This window comes from Hevea brasiliensis, chromosome 9 (genome assembly GCF_030052815.1).
Source record: "Hevea brasiliensis isolate MT/VB/25A 57/8 chromosome 9, ASM3005281v1, whole genome shotgun sequence".
In the NCBI taxonomy this organism is placed as follows: Eukaryota; Viridiplantae; Streptophyta; class Magnoliopsida; order Malpighiales; family Euphorbiaceae; genus Hevea; species Hevea brasiliensis.
The window spans coordinates 60,977,932-60,992,430 of NC_079501.1; positions in this window are offsets into that span (position 1 = coordinate 60,977,932).

Below are 14,499 nucleotides of genomic sequence, written 5' to 3' on the forward strand. Positions count from 1 at the left end.
ATAGTTAAGTAGCTGAAATGCAAGATTTATGCATGTATGAATATGAAAAAAAATTGGACACTTGAACAATTTTAGGGTTTGCTCATGTGATGGTTCATTAACCTTGTAATGGTCAATTAGTGACCATTTGAATGTGTATGATAAGGAAATGAAGTGAGTTGAGGCTTGGCAATTGTGTATGGGTGAGCTGCCTTGGCTGACCTACAGGACTGAGAATGAGTCCAGCAGGTTTGTATAGCTATAAATGGAGTTGTAGAGTTTCAATTGGTGCAAAGCCAATTGAACATGAAACTAGACACATAATGGCACAACTTTGATGAAGAAACCCTGCCCAGAAAACCAAACCAAGTTGGCTTAAAAATTGCCCTAATCCGAGTGACCTGCAGTCTACCTGGGCAAAATGACCAAATAAATAGTATTTGTTCATTTGGTCATAACTTAGTGTACAAAGGTTTTTACAGCAGAAAGATGAGACACAGACCTAAAACTTTCATGATGAACAAAAATCCAAATTCTGACCATAACCTAGTCAATTTGCCAACCAAACTTAGGTTACCAAATATAGCAGAACCAGTTTTGCCCAGAATTTTGGATTCTATCCAATCCGGCCAGTTATGGTGTTTAGACCATAACTTGAGCTAAAAAACTCCAAATGGAGTGATTCAAAAAAGGAAATGTAACTAGACAAAATAAGGAACAACTTTCATGAAGACAATTTTGCCAAATTCCTACTGTAAAAATGATCAATGGAACAGTAAACACAAGGCTTAAAATCTAAAAATTTTGAACAACTAGCACTAAGCTTAAAAATGGTATTGGCAACCAATACCAACAATTTTAGAATGCAAAATGTGGGATGTTGGAAGTATTAGAATCAATGTACCTATTGTCTATGCAAAAGTCAACATTTTAGTTGACTAATGAAATGAATAGTAACACCTAAACTTAAATTTCAAGAATTGTACGATTTAAAAGTGTAACATGCCCTAGTACACCTAGCAAGATTGGTTTGGATAGGTTGGCATGCCAATAGGGTTCAGTTAGCAGTACTGCACATGGTATTATGCCATTCTGTGATTTCATGGCTTTTAGCCATTCTGACATTATGTTGATACTTAGCCTTGTGCCTAATGTTATTACAGCTTATTAGCTGTTCTGTTGCACACCAGGAGATACATATGTGACCGATGGTGTGACGGTCCGATGTACTTAATACCCAGTGCCAGTTTACCTATTTATCCAGTCTAGTCATCCAGTATAGGTTACTTGGGCAACTAAAAATAGAAGTGGATAAATTTAATGAAATTATGAATATAACAAATACAAAATAAATAAGATTACCAATAATGATCAAAAAATTGTCTGCATAAGATATCAAAACATGCACTGCATATTTTTTTTTCTCTATTATTTCTTTTTATTTTATTATTGGCACCACTAAGCATTATCGCTTAGCGCGTTGCTTTTTTCCACGCTTAGGTTTTGGAGAGACTGACCGAGAGCCCAGTAGACCATAGACTAGGTGAGATCCTCTGCAGCTCTGCATAGTGTCCGTGTCACCTCACCGTCATCAGTGTATTGGTAGGACACTAGGTTTTATTTTTGTATTTTGTAATTAACTTTTATTTTCTCATGTATAATTAAGACTTATGTAATGTATTTTGATATTAATGTAAATAGTGGAAATTGTGTTTATGAATGAAACATTGAGTATTTATTTATGACTTGTATATGAATATTATGTGAAATGAATGAATGAGAAATGAAAATATTGTTGAAAAATATTGAGACATTGTTGATGAAATGAAGTTTGGGAATGATAGAAAATTTTTGGAAGTGCTTTTCACAGGTTCCGAAGAACTGTTTTATCCATTTTTAGCCGGCACTCTGCCGGATTTTCTATAAAATTTGCGGAACCTCAAATAAATTATAATTTTAATAAATGACTTAAATGAATTATATTTCACAAATTGTACTTCATAACTTTGAAAAAAAAAATAAATTAGGAAGGATAAAAAAAATGATTGAAATAAAATAGGGTGTTCCGGTACACTGTATGACATATCTTACTCGGCTATACTGTAGACGGGTAAGGGGTGTCACAACAACACGGCATGTTCAAAAAAATTTGTAACATCCTCCCGGTAGCAACTCCGTACATTCTACTGTTCCGGTGACCGGTGTCGGTCCGGACAGCTAGAACGTCCGGAAAAATATTTAAAGTAAAGTCAGGAACCATAAATAATTCAAATATTAATAAGAAAAATTTAGTAAAAAAATTTTAGAAATAAAATACAACAAAATTAAATGAGCCGGTGCCCGCAACGAGGAGCCCTAGACTTGGGGAAAAAATTATAAAATAATTTTTGGGACTCCAGAGAAGGGTTATTGAGGTTCCCATGGCATTAGAATTCCAAGAAAATACCTAGAAAAATTTTTCAATCGGTACAGACAATTTCGACCCGTTCAGCCAAACGGAGGGCATTTTGGTCATTTCGCCTTCAGAGGTGATTTTTGGCCGACTTGTCCAGTTGAGTAAATAATTAATATGACATAAAATATGAATAAACATTGCTAGAAATTGAATTGAAAATGAGTAGAAAAGAAAAGAAAAGAAAATGAAATAAAAGTCATATTTATGACATGAGCATGATGCAATTAAAATATTTTCACCCAACCAAAATTTGACACATCATTATAAACCACTTAAACATGAATAAAAGGAGATAAAAATTGAAAAAAGTGGACAGCCATCTTCATATTTGGGCTGCAGAAACGTTGAGAGAGAAAGAGAGAAGAAAAAAAACTCCATGAAAGCTCTTGTTCAAAGCTTGATTTTCCCTAAGCTCTCCACCCCAAAACCCTAAACTTCCTTCACAAAAAATTATCCCTAAACCTTGAGGAAGCATAAGGCAGCAGAAATTTGAGGAAATTTTGAAGTTGGGCAAGTCCAAGTTAGGTCACAAGTGAGGTTAGTGCATTAGACACTTAAAACTTCTTATTTTCATGAATTGTAACTTGTATTGAGTGAGAATTGCAACTAAAATGAACAAGAATTATGTGTATACATACTATGAACTTTTAGCAGCTCTTGTGAAGGAATTATTTTGATTGTTTTGATGGACTTAAAGTGTGCTATAGATCAAGTTTAAACCATGTGTGCATGTGATTATTGAAAGGAGCTAGTATTTAAGGTGTTGTGAAAACCTATAATGGAACTAGGGTTTTGAAGAGTGAAAAATTGACTTGGCTTAGGAAATTGTTAGAGCACATTTTAATGGTCAATTAGTGACCATTTTAGGTAAGTTGACCATTAAATGGACTGAAAAATAGGATTGCAAAGTGAGGTTGTAGGCTGCCCTAGGACAGCAGCATAGGGACTGAAAATTCAGCCCAATTACACAGCCATAACTTTGGCTGTGTTAGTCCAATTGATGTTTGGCCAATTGGACATGAAACTAGGCTTATAATGGCACATTTTTGCTGAAGAAACCATGCCCAAAAGACCAAAGAAAGTGGACCAAAAATTGGCCCCAATCCGGATACCCTGCAAACAGCCCCTGCAGAATGACCAAATGAACAGTAACTGTTCATTTGGCCATAACTCACTGTAGATTTGGTAAATTGACCTGAAATTTTTACAGCAACAAGTTAAGACATAGACAAACAACTTTCATGAAGAAATCTACCCCAAATTATGACCAGAACCTAACCCAAATGGCAGTCACAGTCACTGTTCAAACCTACAACTCTGCAGATTTTGATTTGAGCAGTAATGTTTGGAGGACTATAACTCTCTCTAGAAAACTCGGATTTAGGCAATTCTTGAACCGATGGAAACCTAAGGCAAAGTAGAACATTTCATATGAAGAAAGTTAGACCAAATTATGAACTTAACTTGATCAAATTACTGACCAAAGTTGGACCAAAAATCGCTGCACTCCAAAATCTCAAAGATGAACAAGACACGTGAACAGTAAACTTATTTTGGCCATAACTTGAGTTACAAAACTCCAAATGGAGTGATTCAAAAAAGGAAATTCAACTAGACAAAATAAGGAACAACTTTCATGTTTACCATTTCCTCAAATTCCCACTGTAGAAATATCAAATGGAACAATAAAGATGAAGCACCAAATCTGAAAATTTTGTTCAATTAGCATTAAGCTTAGAAATGGTATTGGCAACCAATACCAACAAGTTTTAAATATAAAAAATTGAAGGAACGGAAGCGTGAAAAACACAAGATTATACCATTGAATTCAAAAATTTTCACCTAGGGTCACATGCACCATGCAAGATTTATTTTTATCTATTTGATTTCAATGATAAACAACATATTAAAACTCTTTTAATATGTTTTTGGATCTGTATTTGCCATTTAAGATTTTAAAATTAATCAGATTAATTTTAGAACCCTAAATTAAATCAAGAACGATTACACTAACCTCTTGATGTGCTGCAGCGTGTCTGCGCCTTTGAGATTCGTCTTCAGAACACCAGATGTTGTCCCTCTAGCTTGTCCACACCAAGAACACCTATGGCAGCCCTTGAACAGCTTCTAAAGCCTTTTCTATTAATTAGAAATTCAAGTTCTGCCTTTTAAGAGATTAGAGATGTAAACAGGACACTAGAAACAATTTCTAGTGTTCTTAATTCAAGAGATTGATGGCTAATCTCTTTGAATTGATGAGAGATGAAGAGAAATAGCTGGAGAGGCTCAAAGTGGCGTGACAATTGAGAGGAGAGGCTGCTGGTTATGTTTTCTTTCATAACCACGCTTAAATAGCTAGGTTAACACATTAAACCCTAGCCATATGTCACCTTTTGATTAGCTCTAGGTTTAAGTGACCCAATCACATTGTGCCAAGTGTCAAACCTATATTTAATCTTGATTTTAATCATCTTACATGATTAAAAAAACATTTGGCAAGCTTATGTGTTATGCCATGTGTCACCATCTCATGGTGCCACGTGTCACACGTGAAATGACCAAAATGCCCTCGTGTCTTAATTTTGAGTTCTTAACCCAAAATAATTATTTTCTTCTTCTAATTAATTTATATCAAATATAAATTAATTAATTAATCTCTATTAATTAATTTCTCATCAATTAAATTCATATTTAAACACTTTAAATATAAATTTAATTTATACTACACATCCAATAATCTAGATTTGGTTTCAAGTCATGCTAGGGACTTTGCAATTTAATTGCAAACCAAATCTATTTAATTAATCAATTAAACTCTTTAATTAATTAATTAAATTATATTTAAATAGGTGATAACTTGTGTATGTGTGTGACTTACTAGGCTCATCACTAATTGGCAATGAGACATGATATCAACTCTTAATATCATCAGAACTCTTTCTTACCATAAATGATTTCTCTAAATCATTTTATGAACCTCATAGACCATGCTTAACACCTAGCATAGCATGCCATGGCCACCCAATTAGTAATAAGGTTTACCTTAAATGAACCTATAATCATATGTTACCATGCACTAGAATCTCTATGTTACAAAATCCCAACTCAAGCTGGAGTCATGGTTTATGTCAAACTCCATTTGCTATGAATATTATGTTCTCTTTTAATTCTAGTTCTTGATTAAAAGATTTTTCTCATCAGAAAGTCTTTTCTGAATAAATCTATCTGTCCTGGCCAGGAACTTGAAACATCAAGAACAATTAAATGAACATAGGATTTTATCTCTATTTACTTAGAGGAACAGATTCCTTCTTGATCAACACCTACCTCCATATATAACTAGCAGGAGCCAACACATGCCCATATACCCATACATAGTACAAGTATGAAAGCAGTATCAAACTCAAACTACCTATACACAAGATAACTGTGCTATCTCAGGTCTAAAGATTATATGCACTGATATGATTTATGACAAAACATTGACAAGAGTAAACTCCATGTGCTTGTCATAAGTGTCACTGGTTCGGCCTACTTATCACTTATAGGTGCCTATCATGTTTGTTATATGGCATGAGACTCACCATTCCATCTTATTTATATCTCATATAAATAACTTGGGAACAAACATGAATACAATCTTTCTGGATAAGTCATGTCCTTATTATGAAGTATCCTCGATTGTGAACCTATTTATGATACTTTGTGCTAGAAATATTGTCACTCATATTCTTAACAACTTAAGAAAAATATTTCTAACAAAATATCAATGGACCTTTTCTATTACACATAAATATATTATGTAAACGGAAAAGTGGAAATGCCTTTTATTATTAAAAATATGTACAAGATACATACTAAATGATATGCTCTAGGGCATACTACTAACAATCTCCCACTAGCACTAGAGCCATTCATTACAATATCTTAGACCTATCTTCTCAAGATGTTGGTCTAACTGAGTCTGTGACATAGGCTTAGTGAATGGATCAGCTGGATTTTCAGCTGATGCTATTTTCTGCATGGCTACATCGCCTCGCCCAACTATTTCTCTGATAATGTGGTAGCGCCTTTCTATGTGTTTGGATTTCTGGTGAGACCTTGGTTCCTTAGCCTGTATGACTGCTCCATTGTTGTCACAGTGTAATGGAATTGCTGACTCAATGGAAGGAACTACTGTAAGTTCTGTCACGAACTTCTTTATCCAAACAGCTTCCTTTGCAAGATCTCGATGCGAATATACTCACCTCGTGAGTGGAATCTGCGATGCGTGCTCGCTTGGAACTCTTCCAACTGAGTGCACCTCCATTACAAATGAACACATATCCAGAGGTAGACTTTCTATCATCGATATCTGATTGGAAATCAGAATCAGTATAACCATCCAATTGCAAGTCTCCACATCCATAAATCAAGAATAAATCCTTAGTTCTTCTCAAGTACTTAAGGATATTCTTGACAGCTATCGATGTTCCAAACTGGATTGGATTGATACCGCTAGTCAAACTAACAAGATATGCGATATCCGCCTAGTACACAAGATTGCATACATTAAACTTCCAATAGCCGAAGCATATGGAATCCTGGCCATCTTATCTCTTTCTTCGGGTGTCTTTGGAGACATCTCTTTAGAAAGGTGGATACCATGTCTCACTGGTAACAATCCTCTCTTGGAATCAAACATGTTAAACCTCTTTAACACCTTTTCCAAGTATAGACTTTGGGATAAACCAATTATTCTTTTCGCTCTATCTCTATAGATGCGAATCCCAAGAATATAGGTTGCCTCCCCTAAGTCTTTCATGGAGAATGTATTTGACAACCATACCTTTATAGTCGTCAACATACCTGTATCATTACCCATCAACGAGATGTCATCCACATATAAGACAAGGAAAGTGATAGCACTGTCACTAACCTTCTTATATACACATGGCTCATCCTCATTTTTGATAAAACCAAAATATTTAATGGCTTCATCAAAACGGATGTTCCAACTCCTCGAAGCTTGTTTCAACCCATAAATGGATCGCTTTAGCTTGCATACCTTGGAACCATCTTGGGATTCAAATCCCCTAGGTTGTTCCATGAAAATGTTTTCTTCAATGTATCCATTGAGAAAAGCTGTTCTGACATCCATCGGCCAAATCTCATAATCATAGTATGCAGCTATTGCTAATAAAATCCTAATTGATTTAAGCATGGCAACAGGCGAGAAAGTCTCCTCATAGTCTATTCCTTGCCTTTGGCGAAACCCTTTCGCTACTAGCCTTGCCTTATAGGTCTCTACCTTTCCATCAGAACCAATTTTCTTCTTGAAAACCCATTTGTTCCCTATAGGTACAATACCTTCAGGTGGGTCAACAAGATCCCAAACTTGATTCTTATACATGGAATCAATCTTGGATTTCATAGCATCAATCCATTTTGAAGAGTCTATATCTGATATAGCTTCTTCATAGGTAAGTGGATCATCTCCATGATCTACTTCTTCATGAGTAGACAACTCTTATTCTTCTTCATGAAGAAAACCATATCTCACTGGTGGGTGAGATACCCTGGTTGTTCTATGAGGAACAGCTGTAGATGTTTCATCAATGGGTATAGGTTGACTAGATGGATCTATATCCATCTGATCTGTTGGTTGGTCAGAATTCTCCAATTCTAACTCTATTTGCCTTCCTTTGCCTCCATCAGCTTTAGTCTTCCTTTTTTGTTTAGCTATTTTCTTGGAAGGACCAGGAATCTGAGGTTTCTTTTTCTTATTGCCCTTATTCTTGTTGGACTTTCCAGTAGAAGAAGATGCAACCAAAGCTACCTCTTTTCCTTTATTGCCTGGCATATTCTTTTGGGCAATAACCAGCATGTTGAGTAATTCAGCTAAGGTGCATTCCTGTTTAGTCATATGGAAATTTGTCAGAAAATTCCCAAAAGACTCAGGAAGGGACTGAAGGATCAAATCCGTTTGTAGTTGGAAATCCATGTTGAAGTCAAGATGTTCCAACTGCTCAATCAGAATTGAATCCCTTAGAAAGTCCATGATCATACCATATTTACTGCTTATCCATGAATGCATGAGATGTATGGGAATGTATGCAATTATATGATATATGCATGCTAAATGGATAATGTGCAAAGTGAGACCTTAATAGTAATTAGGATGGCTATAAAATCTTCCAAAAAAATGATTAAGTTGGAAATGCTATAATTAAAGTAATTATAACATAAGCCCTCCATTGGGGCAACCAATACACCTATTTTCTATCCAAAAGTCAACATTTTTGTTGACCAATGAGGTGAATAGTGACACCAAAACCGAAAATTGGCAATTTTGCCAAAATGACCTAAGCTTTGAGAAAGTGACCAAAACCAACAAGTTTTAAATGCAAAATGTGGTACATTGGGAGTGTTAAAACCAATGCACCTATGTTCTATGCAAAAGTCAACTTTTTGCTGACTATTGAAGTGAATAGTGACATAAAAACTTGAAATTCAAAAATTGAAGAATTCAAAAGTATCAAATGCCCTAGTAGGCCTAATGTGATTGGTTTGGATAGGTTGGCATGCCAATAGGGTTCTGATAGCAGTACTGCGTATGATGTATGGCTTCATTGCCATTCTGTGATGTGATAGCCTATGGCTATACTGATTATGATGTTTTACTTGGCTTTATGCCTTATTGCTTATATGGCTTATTAGCCATTCTGTTTGCACACCGGGAGACACATTGTGACCGATGGTGTGACGGCCTAAGGTACCTGGTACCCAGTGCTAGTTTACCCGTTTATCCAGTCTGGTCAATTTGTATAGGTTACTTGGGCATGGAAAAGTATAACTGTAATTGAACTGATTGTTAAAGAAAATACGAAAATTAAATATCAGAAATGATTACGATAGAATACAAAGAAACTCAAGATCATGAAGAAAATAAATAAACAAAATGCATGAAGAAGTTAATATCATAAAACGTAATTAGCCCTCGACTAAACATTAAGTTGGTAATTATTCAATTCTTATGAACACAATGGCTAAGAAATTATGATTTTTATTGCATATTATTTCTTTCTATTTTATTATTTGCACCACTAAGCTTTATGCTTAGCGCGTCGCTTTTGCAACGCGTAGATATCAAGATAATCTTGATCGAGAGCCGTGAGACCACGCATTGGGTAAGTCCATCCTACTGCTGCATAGTGTCCGTGTCACCTCACAAAGCTCTGATGCATTGGTAGGACACTAGGTGTCATTTTGGTATTTTGTAATTAATCTTATTTTCTCATGTGTAAATGAACTTATGAAATGTAATTTGATGCTCATGTAAATAATGAGAATTGTGTTTGTAAATGAAAAAGTGAATGTTTATCTGTGATATATATATGATTATCACATGAAATGAATGATTGAGAAATGAATGTGAACTGAAAAATATTGAGATTTTGATAAATGGAGTTGAGATGAATGAATAAGAATATAGGAAGTGTTTTTCACAGGTTCCGAAGAACGGTTTTCTACATTTTTAGCTGGTACTCTGTCGGATTTTCTTTAAAATTTTCGGAACCTCAAATAAATTACAATTTCAATAAATGAATTATATTTCACAAATTATTTTCAAAACTATGATAAAAATGAATTAAGATAAAATAGAGTGCTCCGGCATACTGAGTGGCATAACTTGCTCGGCTACACTGTAGTCGGGTAAGGGGTGTCACATTTAGTAGTATCAGAGCACGGTTTAGGCGTTTCTGGTCCTAGATTGAGTCCATACCATGCATTGCATTTGTAAGAGTTGAGGTGACACTAATGCAGATCTGTTTATCTTTCTTATTTTGAATAGGATATGGACCCTTCATCTCAGAGAGCAGTCGAGGAGGAAGTGGAGAGTCATGCTCCACCAGCAGCAGCTGAGACTGGGGGCATGAGAGAATCTGCTCCGCCAGCTCAAGCAGAGCCTGCTCAGCCTCCACAGGCCATGTTTCAGCAAATGGCCGATTTCTTCAGACAAATGGCAGGGGTAATGCCAGCACCACCACCACCACCAGCTCCACAGCAGAAATCACATCTGGAAAGGCTAAGAAAGTTTGGAGCAGTGGATTTCTATGGCAAGAGAGAAGATGATTCTGTTGCAGCCGAGAATTGGTTGAACAGAACAGGCAGAGTTCTAAAACAACTCCACTGCACTCCAGAGCAAAACCTGGAAGCTGCCATATCTTTGTTGCAAGATGATGCCTATGAGTGGTGGGACACGGTGTCTAGTGAAGTGCAGCCAGAAGCTGTAACTTGGGACTTCTTTCTTTCAGAATTTAAGAAGAAATATGTGGGTAATGTATACCTAGAAGAGAGAAGAAGAGAGTTTATTAACCTGAGGCAGAGACAGTTGTCAGTGGCCGAATATGAGAAGGAATTCGTAAGATTGAGCCGCTATGGAAGGGAGATAGTCCCTAATGAAGCCGAAAGGTGCAAGAGATTTGAAGAGGGACTAAATGACAACATCAAGATCCAGCTCACTGCCTTGGGAATCACAGAATTTACCAAGCTAGTGGAAGCTGCAATAAAGGTTGAAAAGGTAAGAATCAGTGAGCAGACCAGAAGGGAGAGACAGCAGAAGAGGGGCCCAGGACAGTCAAGTATACCAACTGATAGTAAGAAGTTTAAGGGTTCTAGTTCACAAGATCAAACACAGGGCCACAGACGCCAGATTGGAATATCTATAGCTAGTTCCCCGGGTACAATAACAAGGGGATCAACCCCAAAGCCTGAATGTATGCATTGTGGTAGAAGACACAGAGGGGAGTGTCGACTGTTAACTGGAGAGTGTTTCAAATGTGGGGCTATGGATCATTTCATAAGAGATTGCCCTCAGAGGAGTGGTTCAATAGCTCCGGTACAAGTTGATAGACCTTCCTCTATAGTTCAAAGGGGTAAAAGATCGGGTAGAGCAGAAACGGCTGACATTACACAGAAGATTGTTTCTGAGACAGTTGAAAAGCCCGAAGTCAGGGTGGCACCACAAGTATATGCAATGGAAGCTCAGGAAGAGCCAAACCCAGACACTGATGAGGCAATACAAGGAAGTGAAGAAACAAGGAGGTAGTAACTCCCCGATTACTTAAGTCAGGTAAATTTCGAGGACGAAATTTAAATAAGAGGGGAAGAGTTGTAACATCCTCCCGGTAGCAACTCTGTACATTCTACTGTTCCGGTGACCGGTGTCGGTCCGGACAGCTAGAACGTCCGGAAAAATATTTAAAGTAAAGTCAGGAACCATAAATAACTCAAATATTAATAAGAAAAATTTAGTAAAAAATTTTAGAAATAAAATACAACCAAGTTAAATGAGCCGGTGCCCAAGCGAAGGGTAACCAGAGGGAAGTTGCGGTTCTCGCAACGAGGAGCCCTAGACTCGGGGGAAAAATTATAAAATAATTTTTGGGACTCCAGAGAAGGGTTATTGAGGTTCCCATGGCATTAGAATGCCAAGAAAATACCTAGAAAAATTTTTCAATCGGTACAGACAATTTCGACCCGTTCAGCCAAACGGAGGGCATTTTGGTCATTTCGCCTTCAGAGGTGATTTTTGGCCGACTTGTCCAGTTGAGTAAATAATTAATATGACATAAAATATGAATAAACATTGCTAGAAATTGAATTGAAAATGAGTAGAAAAGAAAAGAAAAGAAAATGAAATAAAAGTCATATTTATGACATGAGCATGATGCAATTAAAGTATTTTCACCCAACCAAATTTTGACACATCATTATAAACCACTTAAACATGAATAAAAGGAGATAAAAATTGAAAAAAGTGGACAGCCATCTTCATATTTGGGCTGCAGAAACGTTGAGAGAGAAAGAGAGAAGAAAAAAACTCCATGAAAGCTCTTGTTCAAAGCTTGATTTTCCCTAAGCTCTCCACCCCAAAACCCTAAACTTCCTTCACAAAAAATTATCCCTAAACCTTGAGGAAGCATAAGGCAGCAGAAATTTGAGGAAATTTTGAAGTTGGGCAAGTCCAAGTTAGGTCACAAGTGAGGTTAGTGCATTAGACACTTAAAACTTCTTATTTTCATGAATTGTAACTTGTATTGAGTGAGAATTGCAACTAAAATGAACAAGAATTATGTGTATACATACTATGAACTTTTGGCAGCCCTTGTGAAGGAATTATTTTGATTGTTTTGATGGACTTAAAGTGTGCTATAGATCAAGTTTAAACCATGTGTGCATGTGATTATTGAAAGGAGCTAGTATTTAAGGTGTTGTGAAAACCTATAATGGAACTAGGGTTTTGAAGAGTGAAAAATTGACTTGGCTTAGGAAATTGTTAGAGTACATTTTAATGGTCAATTAGTGACCATTTTAGGTAAGTTGGCCATTAAATGGACTGAAAAATAGGATTGCAAAGTGAGGTTGCAGGCTGCCCTAGGACAGCAGCATAGGGACTGAAAATTCAGCCCAATTACACAGCCATAACTTTGGCTGTGTTAGTCCAATTGATGTTTGGCCAATTGGACATGAAACTAGGCTTATAATGACACATTTTTTCTGAAGAAACCATTCCCAAAAGACCAAAGCAAGTGGACCAAAAGTTGGCCCCAATCCGGATACCCTGCAAACAGCCCCTGCAGAATGACCAAATGAACAGTAACTGTTCATTTGGCCATAACTCACTGTAGATTTGGTAAATTGACCTGAAATTTTTACAGCAACAAGTTAAGACATAGAAAAACAACTTTCATGAAGAAACCTACCCCAAATTATGACCAGAACCTAACCCAAATGGCAGTCACAGTCACTGTTCAAACCTACAACTCTGCAGATTTTGATTTGAGCAGTAATGTTTGGAGGACTATAACTCTCTCTAGAAAAATCAGATTTAGGCGATTCGTGAACCGATGGAAACCTAAGGCATAGTAGAACATTTCATATGAAGAAAGTTAGACCAAATTATGAACTTAACTTGATCAAATTACTGACCAAAGTTGGACCAAAAATCTGCCAGACCCAAAAATCTCAGCATGAACAGTGCACGTGAACAGTAAACTTATTTTGGCCATAACTTGAGCTACAAAACTCCAAATGGAGTGATTCAAAAAAGGAAATTCAACTAGACAAAATAAGGAACAACTTTCATGTTTACCATTTCCTCAAATTCCCACTGTAGAAATATCAAATGGAACAATAAAGATGAAGCACCAAATCTGAAAATTTTGTTCAATTAGCATTAAGCTTAGAAATGGTATTGGCAACCAATACCAACAAGTTTTAAATATAAAATGTGGTATGTTTGGGGTGTTAAAACCAATACACCTATTTTCTATCCAAAAGTCAACATTTTTGTTGACCAATGAGGTGAATAGTGACACCAAAACCGAAAATTGGCAATTTTGCCAAAATGACCTAAGCTTTGAGAAAGTGACCAAAACCAACAAGTTTTAAATGCAAAATGTGGTACATTGGGAGTGTTAAAACCAATGCACCTATGTTCTATGCAAAAGTCAACTTTTTGTTGACTATTGAAGTGAATAGTGACATAAAAACTTGAAATTCAAAAATTGAAGAATTCAAAAGTATCAAATGCCCTAGTAGGCCTAATGTGATTGGTTTGGATAGGTTGGCATGCCAATAGGGTTACGATAGCGATCGCGTATGATGTATGGCTTCATTGCCATTCTGTGATGTGATAGCCTATGGCTATACTGATTATGATGTTTTACTTGGCTTTATGCCTTATTGCTTATATGGCTTATTAGCCATTCTGTTTGCACACCGGGAGACACATTGTGACCGATGGTGTGACGGCCCGAGGTACCTGGTACCCAGTGCTAGTTTACCCGTTTATCCAGTCCGGTCAATTTGTATAGGTTACTTGGGCATGGAAAAGTATAACTGTAATTGAACTGATTGTTAAAGAAAATACGAAAATTAAATATCAGAAATGATTACGATAGAATACAAAGAAACTCAAGATCATGAAGAAAATAAATAAACAAAATGCATGAAGAAGTTAATATCATAAAACGTAATTAGCCCTCGACTAAACATTAAGTTGGTAATTATTCAGTTCT